At 46.9% G+C, this 10,854-nt stretch overlaps 1 non-coding gene across 1 annotated transcript; it reads left to right on the forward strand.

Annotated features, from left to right (window-relative positions):
* Positions 1 to 2,631: 2,631 nt before the first annotated feature.
* Trnar-ucu lies at positions 2,632 to 2,704 on the forward strand. Its single transcript has one exon. It is a non-coding gene; the product is annotated as a tRNA-Arg (tRNA).
* The last annotated feature ends 8,150 nt before the right edge of the window (positions 2,705 to 10,854 follow it).

A 10,854-nucleotide genomic window follows, 5' to 3' on the forward strand; every position in this document is an offset into this window, starting at 1 on the left:
TGCACCTACTAATAATTCCAGTTCATCGCAACCACACCTCCTGCAATCACAATGCTCTCGCAGGATCGGATGACGTTGCAGCAGGCGCTACGCCCACTCAAGACGCCCAAAGGACTGCCGAGGACGCGCGGCACGCGCTCAAGGACATGCGAGTGGTATTTGCACATGTCCTGCGACAGGATTGAGGCATATTAATTGCTACATATGCGACGCACACCAGCGTGCACGCCTCCAAAAGATGCCAGGCGATCTAGGAATCTAGAATAAAGAGCGAGGAGCGAGCAGGATCCTCGAGCAAGGAGCAGGGAGCAAGGAGCAGGGAGCAACCCTCGGAGACGGCGCTGATCCTTCCGGTGGCTCGCAGGACGACAGGAAGCAATGTGCGCAGTCGAACAATTGTTCAGCCACCAAGATCGAGATTCCTTTCTCTGCCAGCCAGCTGCCGGCGGAGATTCTCGCTCCTTGAAGTGGGCAGAAAAGGATAATCGAGCGACTTGTTTGCCCGCGCTCTAATTGAGCATCATTCTCACACTGAGAACAAATATCTACATTTGGCTACTTTGGCTACACTTAATGCAGTTTATTCCAGTACTTTCTACTATCTGCCTTGGAATGATATTAATCTCAAATATGTATATACAATCATATTGAATTGTACTTTTTTCTCCAAGTGTATGATCATCTCTAGCCCTGATTATCCTGCCCGAAAAACCGGCTGCTCCTGCGGGGCGTTGTTCGTTTTTTTCCCGCTGCTGGCCTGACATTTGATTTCGCTTTCGGCGGCGATGGCAGCGGAAATGCTTTTTCTTTCTACGGTTGTTGACACGCGATCCTGCGACGCGACTTGCAAGGATCCTGCGTCGGTGTGCCGATCATCCTGTGCGAGTCCTGTTCCTCGTCCTGGCGCGTGTGCCGCGCTTCCGGTTAATTATATTCCGCAAATGCCAAAGTCCCCGCAACGAAAGCGAAATCGAAATCAGAATCGTCGCTTTCTCGGTTCGAGAATCAAATGCATATGCTCTCCGCTTTTTTTCGTGCTCCCTATTTGCTGGGCTCGAATTCCTTTATGCCGCCTGTCAGTCGTCGTCCTCCGAGGTCCTGCCATTGTCCTTCGAGTGCTTCGCCGCTCGAACAACTGCTCATTAATTGCCGGTTATGTGCGCTTTTCTTACTCGCAAACGCTGACGCATTTGGCATTCTAAATTGGCTCGTGCCAGCTTGCTTGTAATGCGAGTAGGCGACAGGATGTTGATCCTTACGAATTTGCCTAGCAAGAAGTCCTTGCGTTGATTGCCAAACGGTAAATCGCAGTTGAGCATATAATTTATGTGCAATTTGCAGGAAGCGATCATGTTGCCACGTCGAATCATATGCCAAAATGACCAGGTGTGCCCACTGATTTTATTTACAATCAACAGATTCAACTCATTTAACTTAGCCACCACTTCTTGCAGTAAAATATCTATATTTTCAATTATAAATCTATGGAATCTCTGGAATTCCTCTTCAATGCCCTGCCGTTCGCCACCCCGCCCCCTGGAAAAATGCACACACATTCCGCACTGCGATTAGACCTGGCTAATTGACCGGTCGGCCACTTGAGAGCTCACTGAGCAGCAGCAACAACAATAACAATAACTCCAACCCCCCCTACACCCCTCTTGTAAGCTGGCAACCCCAACTGCTGTGGGGAAATCCATGGCAACATGAGCAATAAAATTTAATATCCGTTTCGAGTGCAGCAGCAGCGACCAGAAATACTTTGCATAACCGGGCCCCCACGTATTTTCCAGAATATTTTAACGAAAATAGAGCCGTCGGAAGGTGTAGATAAATCACGTGGAGCGACAATGCCGCACAAGTGAGAAAACTCCCCCCGAATAAAGAAAAAAGGGGGACACTTTCAATGGACGAAAGCGAAAGGGCAGAGATAAAAAATCGCCACGACTGCAAATGGGTAAATTACTCCATTTAGGGCTGTCGTGGGTTAAGCAAGGGGTGTCTTTGTCTGGTCGGCACTGCTTCGATTTGATTAATTCGTTAACAAACCGAAAGTAGCAACAGCAACAGCAACATCAGCTAAAGTGAGTTGAGTAATTGTCGAGAGTCACGAGAGCGAAAGCCCCTACAACAGCTACCCCTATGCGAAGTACCCCATTCCCACCCCCTTATTAGCTAAAAGCGCATGAAGATCGCAGCGGGGCGATAAGAAGGCGGAAAAGAACGGCGAGCTGGCTAAGAAGCCGAATTGAGCACTTGAATGCCCCCAGTGAAATTAAAAGAGGTAAAAGGGCTGAGCTGAGTAAGTACGTAGCTCCTCGAGGACGTAATCTGCATCGAACGATCTATCGATTAGCACAGAAGGCTAAACAGACAGACAGACAGCAGACAGGCGACAAAATTTATTCATCAGCCCAAAACCAAAGATACTTTCGTATCTGCACGATGCGCTCTATAAATAATTGAAATTCACAGCGCAGCCGAAATGTTCTTTGTGTTCGCCGAGCGCTCCCAAGTGATGTCTCTGTTTCTTCGAGAGTTTCACCATTCACGCCATTCGTCATTCAGACTGTGAGTGTTTTTCGATTCGCGGCCTCTGTGGGTGCAGCTGAAATGCGGCGATTCGCGTAGGACCCTTTAGCGCATTGGATAGCGCGTTGGACTTCTAATCCAAAGGTGGCGGGTTCGATTCCCGCAAGGGTTGATTGCCACTAGATGTACTACTTTTTTGCTTGGCTTGGCCACTGAACTGTAGCAGCAACAAATATTAAACAATTAATGTAATCCCGCAAGCAACAGTCATCAAAAGCATCGAATAGCAAATAGTCTAAATTTCCTTCGCTTGACTTAGTAAGCCGTTGAGGGATTGCCGCCCACTTTTCAACCTCATTAAGCAGTGCAAATATTGCTCTTTGTGGCTGGAGTTTGTTTTTGGAAAAATGTAATTCTCAATTAAAAGCAAACTGAGAAGCGGCAAACAAATTGGCGCCCTCTTCAAAACTATTTGGCCTGCGCAAATAGCAAAGATACACACACACAGCTATCCGAAAGATACATTCGGTGTTCTCAGATGCGGATGCGAATGCCGCAAGCCCAAACGCAAATAAGGCGGAAACCGAATGAATCGCGCAGTTCGAGCGCGAATTGCAACAGCTGTCGAGTACGAGTATCTGCGAGATACATCGCGCAGCCAACTAGCCGATAAGCAGGCTATTAAAGTGTTTACACGACCAGCGCAAATATTGACAGTAGGATGCAGCCACAATGCTCCACGGATAGCTGAAGGCGGGGTTGATTCATCCGCAGGCAATGCAAATGGCATAAATCCTGGCCTCGGCAATTCGTTGTCGCTTGTCAAATGATCAGCGCACATGCAAATTATCCGCACACCAAGGCAACAGCCATGCCCTCCATTCCCATCCAATCCATTTGATTCCGCCATTTTGTCTCGCCTTCAAATGTGCAACCATCGCGGTTCCAGAGGCTCCAACAACTACATACAGCGGCCCCAACCTAGACCCCAAGTCGGGGTTTAAAAATAAATTCCCCATTTGCGAGTGGTAATTTGCCGACTGTCTGCGGCACAGCCCCCAAATGCCGTTGTGCACTATAATTTACTTTTCATCGACCTCCGTCTGAGTGGCTCGCTGGTTTGGCGGGGCACTTGCATGTTGGCAATCCCCACTTAAATGATTTCCACGGACTGAGCTTCGTTAGTGCAAAGGCTCTTATTGACTGCAAATTCTCATAAGCTAAAAGAAAGGGATCTGTTCTTCACTGGAAATTCTCATAAACTGAAAGTAAGCGATCTGTTCTTTACATACTCCACCATTATGTTGCTAAACTTTGCCAAACTGAATACTTGCCGAACTATTCAAATGCGAAACAAGATGAGTGGCACTCAGCTGCGTAAAAAGTATTCACGCTGCTCAGACGGCGATGTTCGCATGTAGGCCCCCCACAGATCCATCCACCCTTCTTCGTAACCCTTCTCCAGGACATTCTGCAGGACATTCCACGTCGCCCACTGTGCACAGCCAAGCAAGTTCCCATTGCTCGGCTCGCAACTAACAATTTTCGCCACATGAACGCGGCAGAAGCAACTGGGAAAATAAATAATACAAAGTGTACAAAAAAGCGAACCCCCTAACGAGCGCTGAAATTATTTTTAGAGCAGCGCCGCAAAAAGTGGCAAATAGTGCAAATATCTAAGCCTGCAAGTGGCGCGGGGAAACGCCTCGAAAGAACTTGCCTTGCAGTGCGCCTCGATGTGCACATCTTGCAATATCAAGCATGCGCCATGTGGGACAGGTTCGGGCAGAAGGACGACAAAGGACATGGAGGTATGGAAGCAGCTGCAAAAGGAGCGCAGACAAAAGCGCACAGGGATTCATGGTAATGGTGAAATGGTGATGATGATGGAGTAGAGTAACTGCAATTAGGCATAATAAACAAAAAGTTACAGTGGAGGGTAACACAACACAACCAAACACAACACAACAGTGGAAACTACATAAACGCAGCACTTAATTGCTGGTTTTTCAAGCGAACGAACCCCGCTCCGCACTTTCATGTTGCGAGTTCCCTTTTTTTTCTCGTGAGTTGTGCTCGCTTTTTTGCGCACTTGAGTCGCATCGAGTCCTTTATAGGGGTTAGTCCTGTTCCAGAATCACGGCCCAAAAAATGGCTACACATGAGGCAGCAACCCCTTGCCCAAGTGCACCCAAATTGAATCGAAAAATCGAATCGCAGCGAAAAACAGAGCAACTATCCGGGCAGCCGAGCTGCAAAATGGGCGACGTCTATTTTCCACGGAGGGGGGTATTTCCCAGTCGCTGGCAATGCCAACAATTTGTATCTAATAAACTGCCATATGCAAGCCACTGGCTTATTAGGCAGTGCCCGAAATGTTTGATTGAGTTCAACCAGGCGGCGTTATGAGGACATGAGGGTGCCCAGAGCTACAGATTCTCCATGCAGATTCCATGGGGTGGTTCAGATACTCTTTCAGCTCTGCCACTGTTGCACTTCCAAGTTGATTATGTTGATTTTTTAACCGTTCTTTACTCCGCTCTTCAAGTGTTGCCCCGGGGGTGTGGGGCAGTTTTTATTAAATATTGATATCGCACGAAGTCAGCGACATGTAAAAGATACATATGATAAGCTGGCTTAATTCGGCGGGTTGCGGGGCAATTTAACTGGGAGATTGGATTGATACTCATGGCAAAGTGTGTTGCACATTACGAGATGCGCTGATAAAGAGTAAGAGTTATTTAAGGCAGTTAATAACTTACTTCGAACAGTTTAAAATGGAGTCTGTCCTGAAAGAAATGGATTCTATAACGAGTGCTAGAGTGTCCTCATAATTCATTCCCTTAAAAGCTACTTTATGCCTTAAATACTTCTTTTGAGAGTAGTGAAACTGCCTGTCTGAGTCCCTTGATTCCCAGGCGACTGGCAAAAAATGACCGCATGAAATGCAAAGTGCCCGGGAAAGGGGGCAACTAATAATAAACAGCAGCGGAGAGCTCTTGAAGTGACAACAAAAGCCAAATATTTACATTAACCAATGCACGCCAGCCAGCCAGCCAGCGAAGTGGAGGACTCCGCGAAGGACTCTCCACCGCAGGACGGGCCGCGAATTCGATTCCTTCGAGGGCAACAAAGGAAAACTGCTCTCACCCGCAAATCTTCGAATGGAACAAATATACTCGAGCACTTGAGTGGGATGCAGGGATTGGGATTGAAAACCTCAATTCAGCATACAGGATGCTGAGCGGCGCAAAGCGGACGAGGGCAAGGACTCTGAGCAAATAAACAATTAAAATGTCACAACGATTGCCGGCGTACCCGTGTCAGGAAATCAAAAAACCAAACCAAACCAAACCAAGCCAAACCAAATAAAAAGCGAGTGAAGCCACAAAATGGAAAGTAGAAATCGCTGAACGCTTCCCTTATTTCAAAGGACTGCACATTGTGTGCTTTTATTCAAAAGCGCATTTCGCGGGGGAAAGCCGAGGAGCAACCACGTGGCTCCTTGCCCACTGAGCCGCGGATTGACGGCGAGGGCGGGAGTCCTGCGAGAACTGCGAAACCAGCGAATCCTGCGACTCCTGCCAAGGCGTTGGCCCAACCCAGCGGCACAAATCCCAATTAAAAATAAAGAAAGCCCGCGTCAGCCGAGCGAAAGTTAAACAGGCCAAAACATCAAGTTAAGTCAAGCTGTTGCACTCAGAGAAAAACATGTTTCTTAGTAAAATTACAAAGTATTCTCGTGGTACAATTATCAGCCAAAATTGTGGGGCAAATATTAAGTCTAGTAAGTAAGTTTTTGTCCATTTCATTTAAAACATGAAAATGCCTGGCTGCAATCTAGGTGAACTTTGTTTTCCGACGTGCAGGACCTCCACCCTCATCAAGGACCTCGTTCTTCCTTCACGCTGGGCGTCTGTGACATTAACAATTGATAGACGACAGCCGACAGACGACCGCTGAACATTTGAACATTTGAACAGTTGAACAGTTGAACGTTTGACAGATTGTCGCGCTCAGTTGGCAGCTTGTAAGGACACTTTCCGTTTCATTTCACACTCACACACGTCTGAGTCTGAGTTTGATCCTTTGCCACCGCCCGGGGCAACTCACTCGCCTCGAGTGGCCCCGTTTTCCGCGCTCTCCCCCCCCAATTTTCCCTGCTCGCCAGTGGGCCAAGTGAAAAGTGGCAAGTGGAAAACCAGTCGAGTGGCCGGCTTAGCGGCTAGTTGGCATTTACCAGGCGCCGGCTTAAATATTTTAGTTCTCCTGGTCGCCACTTCGGCTCCCCAGGGGTTAATGTCTTCTCCTGAGCACTTGGGCTCCTCACTTTTGAGGAGCAGAAGAAGCGGGGAGCAATATAAGAACTATTTACTTAACTTGCATAAATAAGTATGTGACTTAGGATTTTAGAAAATAATAATGGCAATTTACATAAATACATACATATGTACATATATTGTGAATTTGCTTAGAATCAGCAGATGTAATATTGAATATCGATAATATTCTTAATCAAATTTAAAGATTATTCAAACCTTCAAGAAAACTTTTAGTTTTTCAAATGAAAACTGACATCCAATCAATCTGCGTGGAATAAGTTAACCAATTTGAAATTGCTAATTCATCTCAACCTTACGCAAACAGCCATTAAAATGCATAGATGGAAGTCAAACAGTGGAAAACTTACCAATGGGTGGGGAAAATTGGCCAAGGCTTTTCGCAACGCTTTATTTGCCAGGATCCAGGCACCGAGTGTTTACGCACAGCAATTAATATCCTTTTTTGATGTCTTGAGCTTGAGTTAATATTGAGATGAAATTTCAGCGGGGGAAATTGAATTTACAAAGATGCCCAGTGTTTCCTTTCCGGGTGCTCACTTCAAAGCGTGTTTATTATTTTTGGCAACTTTTTTGTGTTTTACCAATCGGCTGGAGGTCAAATAAGTGTTTGTCTTAGGTATTAAATCCTGCACACACACACGCACACACACAGAGACGCACAACCGCCAAAGGACGACGAACGGTGAGTTTGCGACCGCGCTTTCAAGACGTCAATTTCGGAATGTAAATATTTGACTTATGCGCCAAAGTAAATTAAGGCGAAAGGCAAAAACGCAACAGCCACGTTGCGATGTCCTTTGGGCGACATACTTGTATATACAATATGAAATATGGCGACGGCGAAAGCAACGGTAAATTTGATCAATAAGAGAGCGCGTTCGCCTATCCCTATCTCTCTTTCACTCCCACACGCCAAGGGAAATGGCATTGCCGACGGGAAAAGGAAAAGTCAAAAGGGGCAGCAACAACAAGCGTCCGACGCGCTCTCTCGCTCTCGCCCAACTGACAGCTGGAAAGCGGAGTGCCGCAAACGTCATTATCACGTAGCGCCTCTCGCTCGCACCCATTTCGGGGGTGCGCACTGAGTGGAGTGGGGTGTGGTGTGGTGAAAGAGCGAGCTAGAGTGAGTGTGTGTGAGTGTGTGTGTGTGCGCTATTAACGCCATCATGCTCATCATCTGCCTTTCTCTCCGCCGCTCTCTCCCCACTCCCCTCCTCCTCCTCCTGCCTCTGCAGCTGCTGACTGTCCTTTTACTAAGCGCTACATAACCTCACTCCATCTGCCATTCGTAGCACCCCTTGCCCCTCGCCGCCCCTCGCTCCCCTCACCTCGTGTGTACATATTTGCACTGCAATTTGGCATCGTCGCGGCTGCTCCTCTTGTGATTTGCCTCTTTTTGCGCTCTCATTTACACAGGTGCGTACAGTGGTCGCTTGCACGGGCGAATGTCCTTGATTTCTGGGTTACGAAGAAGATGGCGGCTTTTAGTGCAATATATTGATCTGATTTGGATCTGATCCCACGCTCGTTTGTACATCATTAAGGTCTGCTAAGAGACCATCACAGTTAACATTCTTTGTAGTCTTCTTTTTGCTTAATATTAGGCGAGAAAAGTCTACTTTTTGAACAAACCTTATAATCTTAAGATCTGAAAGGCATATATCTCAAGCTGAAAATGGAGCATATAGGAGTATAACTCTCTTTCGTCACTTTCGCAGCACCTACTGTATTTTCCTCATAGTTGTAGTTTTGGTTTGGCTCTTTTTGTATTTTTGGGTGCCCCCTCTCACGCTCTCTCCGTCTCCCCCCTCCCTCCCTATCCCGCTGAGCCTTTATCGAAATCGGAGGGCAGAGGCAAAAAACAAGCCAGAATCAATACGAAATGCCCTGTGGAATCGCATTTTAGTGCAGTTTCCAGCGCGGGCATGTGAAATATGCTCCGCATCTGAGTTTTCACCCGAGCCCATGACAACCGAGCACAAATACCCACATGCGAGGCCATTGTTTCGCTGAAATGGAGATGAATATGGTGAGAGAGAGGGGTGAGGAGGGGGGAGAGAGAGGCGGGCCAGGGTGCAGGGGAAAAGGTGAAGCCATTGGGCACCCTGGGAGATTTTTTAATCAAATAATTACAGTAATTAGATGCAAGGCAAACGTCAAAAGCCCGCACGAAATTCCCAAGCGCAGGGAAAACTCTATGAGAATTCGCCATTGGCAGGCGATCCTGTATTCCCTCTCCTTGTGAACTCAACCGAAAAGGTCCTGATTTTAAGCGAGAACTGCTTTTGTTCATTTCGTAGGACCGACATTGATTTCGATGTAAATAGTAAATAGATTTCGATGAACATCGCGATAGTCGTGTGTATATAATAGATAGGAGAATATTCAGCGGATTTCTTTAGTGAAGAAGAAGACAGGATTCCTCAGGCAGAACATTTAATAACGACAACTTTTCCATGAGACTTTTCCGCACAGCGCTCAAGAAATCAACTTTTTGCATTTTCCACACCTCAAGTGTCTGCAACAATAAAACGGAGGGCGGAAAGCGGAATGCGGAGGGATGCTGGCGACGAGGGGCGAAGGGAGGAGATGTGGCATTCATTACAGCAATTGAAATGGACAAAAGCCAAAATTCAAGGCAGGAAAAAAGACGAGAGCCCCAGTTGAAAAAAGGGATAATAAAATGTTTGCATATAAAATATTAAATAAAAGACGCTGTGAAGCAGCAGCGGAGGAGCCTTTACCTTCTCTACATAGCACGCAACGAAATGAGCGAGCACACTGAGAGAAATTACGGTACCAGCTCATATCACATTTATTCAACTATGTACTACTAAGGCAACTTTAAATAGTGACCAGCACTGAGATGAAGTAAAAACTGAAGTATGAACTATCAATTGTTATTGTCCAATAGTGATTCTTCATTGCTGCACATCTAATTAAACTATTTCTTTGCGTGCACCATCGTCGGCGGCAACAACAAAATGACGGAGCCAGGTGGACCGAGAGATCCGGGCAACTCACCTGCGAGTCCCCGAGTTCCCGGGCAAAAGGCTCAACGGGTGGGTAAATAGAGCCCATCTATGTATGCAGTGTGCAGTATGTGTTGGTTCGGGCGCGGATATGTGTGGGTGGAACTTAATGATGAGCACGAAGCACCGTTAGTGGGCGTATCAAATGGCGGGTAGCAGCGCAGTCGGCGCACAAAATGGCAGCGCATGCGTCGCACTGCTCTAGCATCCATGTTTTCGCATGGCCAATCGGTGGGTGTGTCCTCGCTCACTCACACACAACCAGACACACACAGGCAGAAACAGTTGATTAGCCTCGACATTTTGTTACTGTTGCTCTCTCGCTGTGCCTGCATCTCTTTCGCTCCCGCTGGAAATTCAACAGGCACCCACACCAACTGTTGCCAGCTCACTCGCTCCCACAGAACGACCATTCGAATGCATCGGCACTCCAGAAATGTGAACTTTACTTATCGCTCGAAAACCGGCTTTTACTTTCGTTACCAAAAGTCCAACAGAAAAAAACCTAGTCTAGAATTTCGAGACTCAATACCATACGTGGTGACAGTGGGGAATATTGTCCAAAATTAATCAGCACAGCGGAGGCCACTCGAAAATGCAGGATATTGGAAAAGCGCACGTTTTCCAAGTTGATTAATTTCGCACCACTGCATTGCAATTGTGTGCGTTCGTGTGTGCCTGTGTGTGTGCGTGTGAGTGTGAGAGAGTGAGTGGCACACGCTTCTTACCTGTCAGAAATTTCCGCACTTTTCGTTGGCTAACAAAGGCATCGCCACAAAGATACCACAAAAAGTTGCCAAAAAAACACGTAACGAAATTTCCGCTATTTATTTGTGTGCTCTCGCCTGTTATGAATTAAGTGTCCTGCATGTGTGTGCGTTCCTGTGCGCTTTGTTGTTGCCCATCGCTTTGTCAGTCCTCGAAAATGTTGCCACAAAAAATCACAA

This window comes from Drosophila teissieri, chromosome 2L, assembly GCF_016746235.2.
Source record: "Drosophila teissieri strain GT53w chromosome 2L, Prin_Dtei_1.1, whole genome shotgun sequence".
NCBI lineage: Eukaryota > Metazoa > Arthropoda > Insecta > Diptera > Drosophilidae > Drosophila > Drosophila teissieri.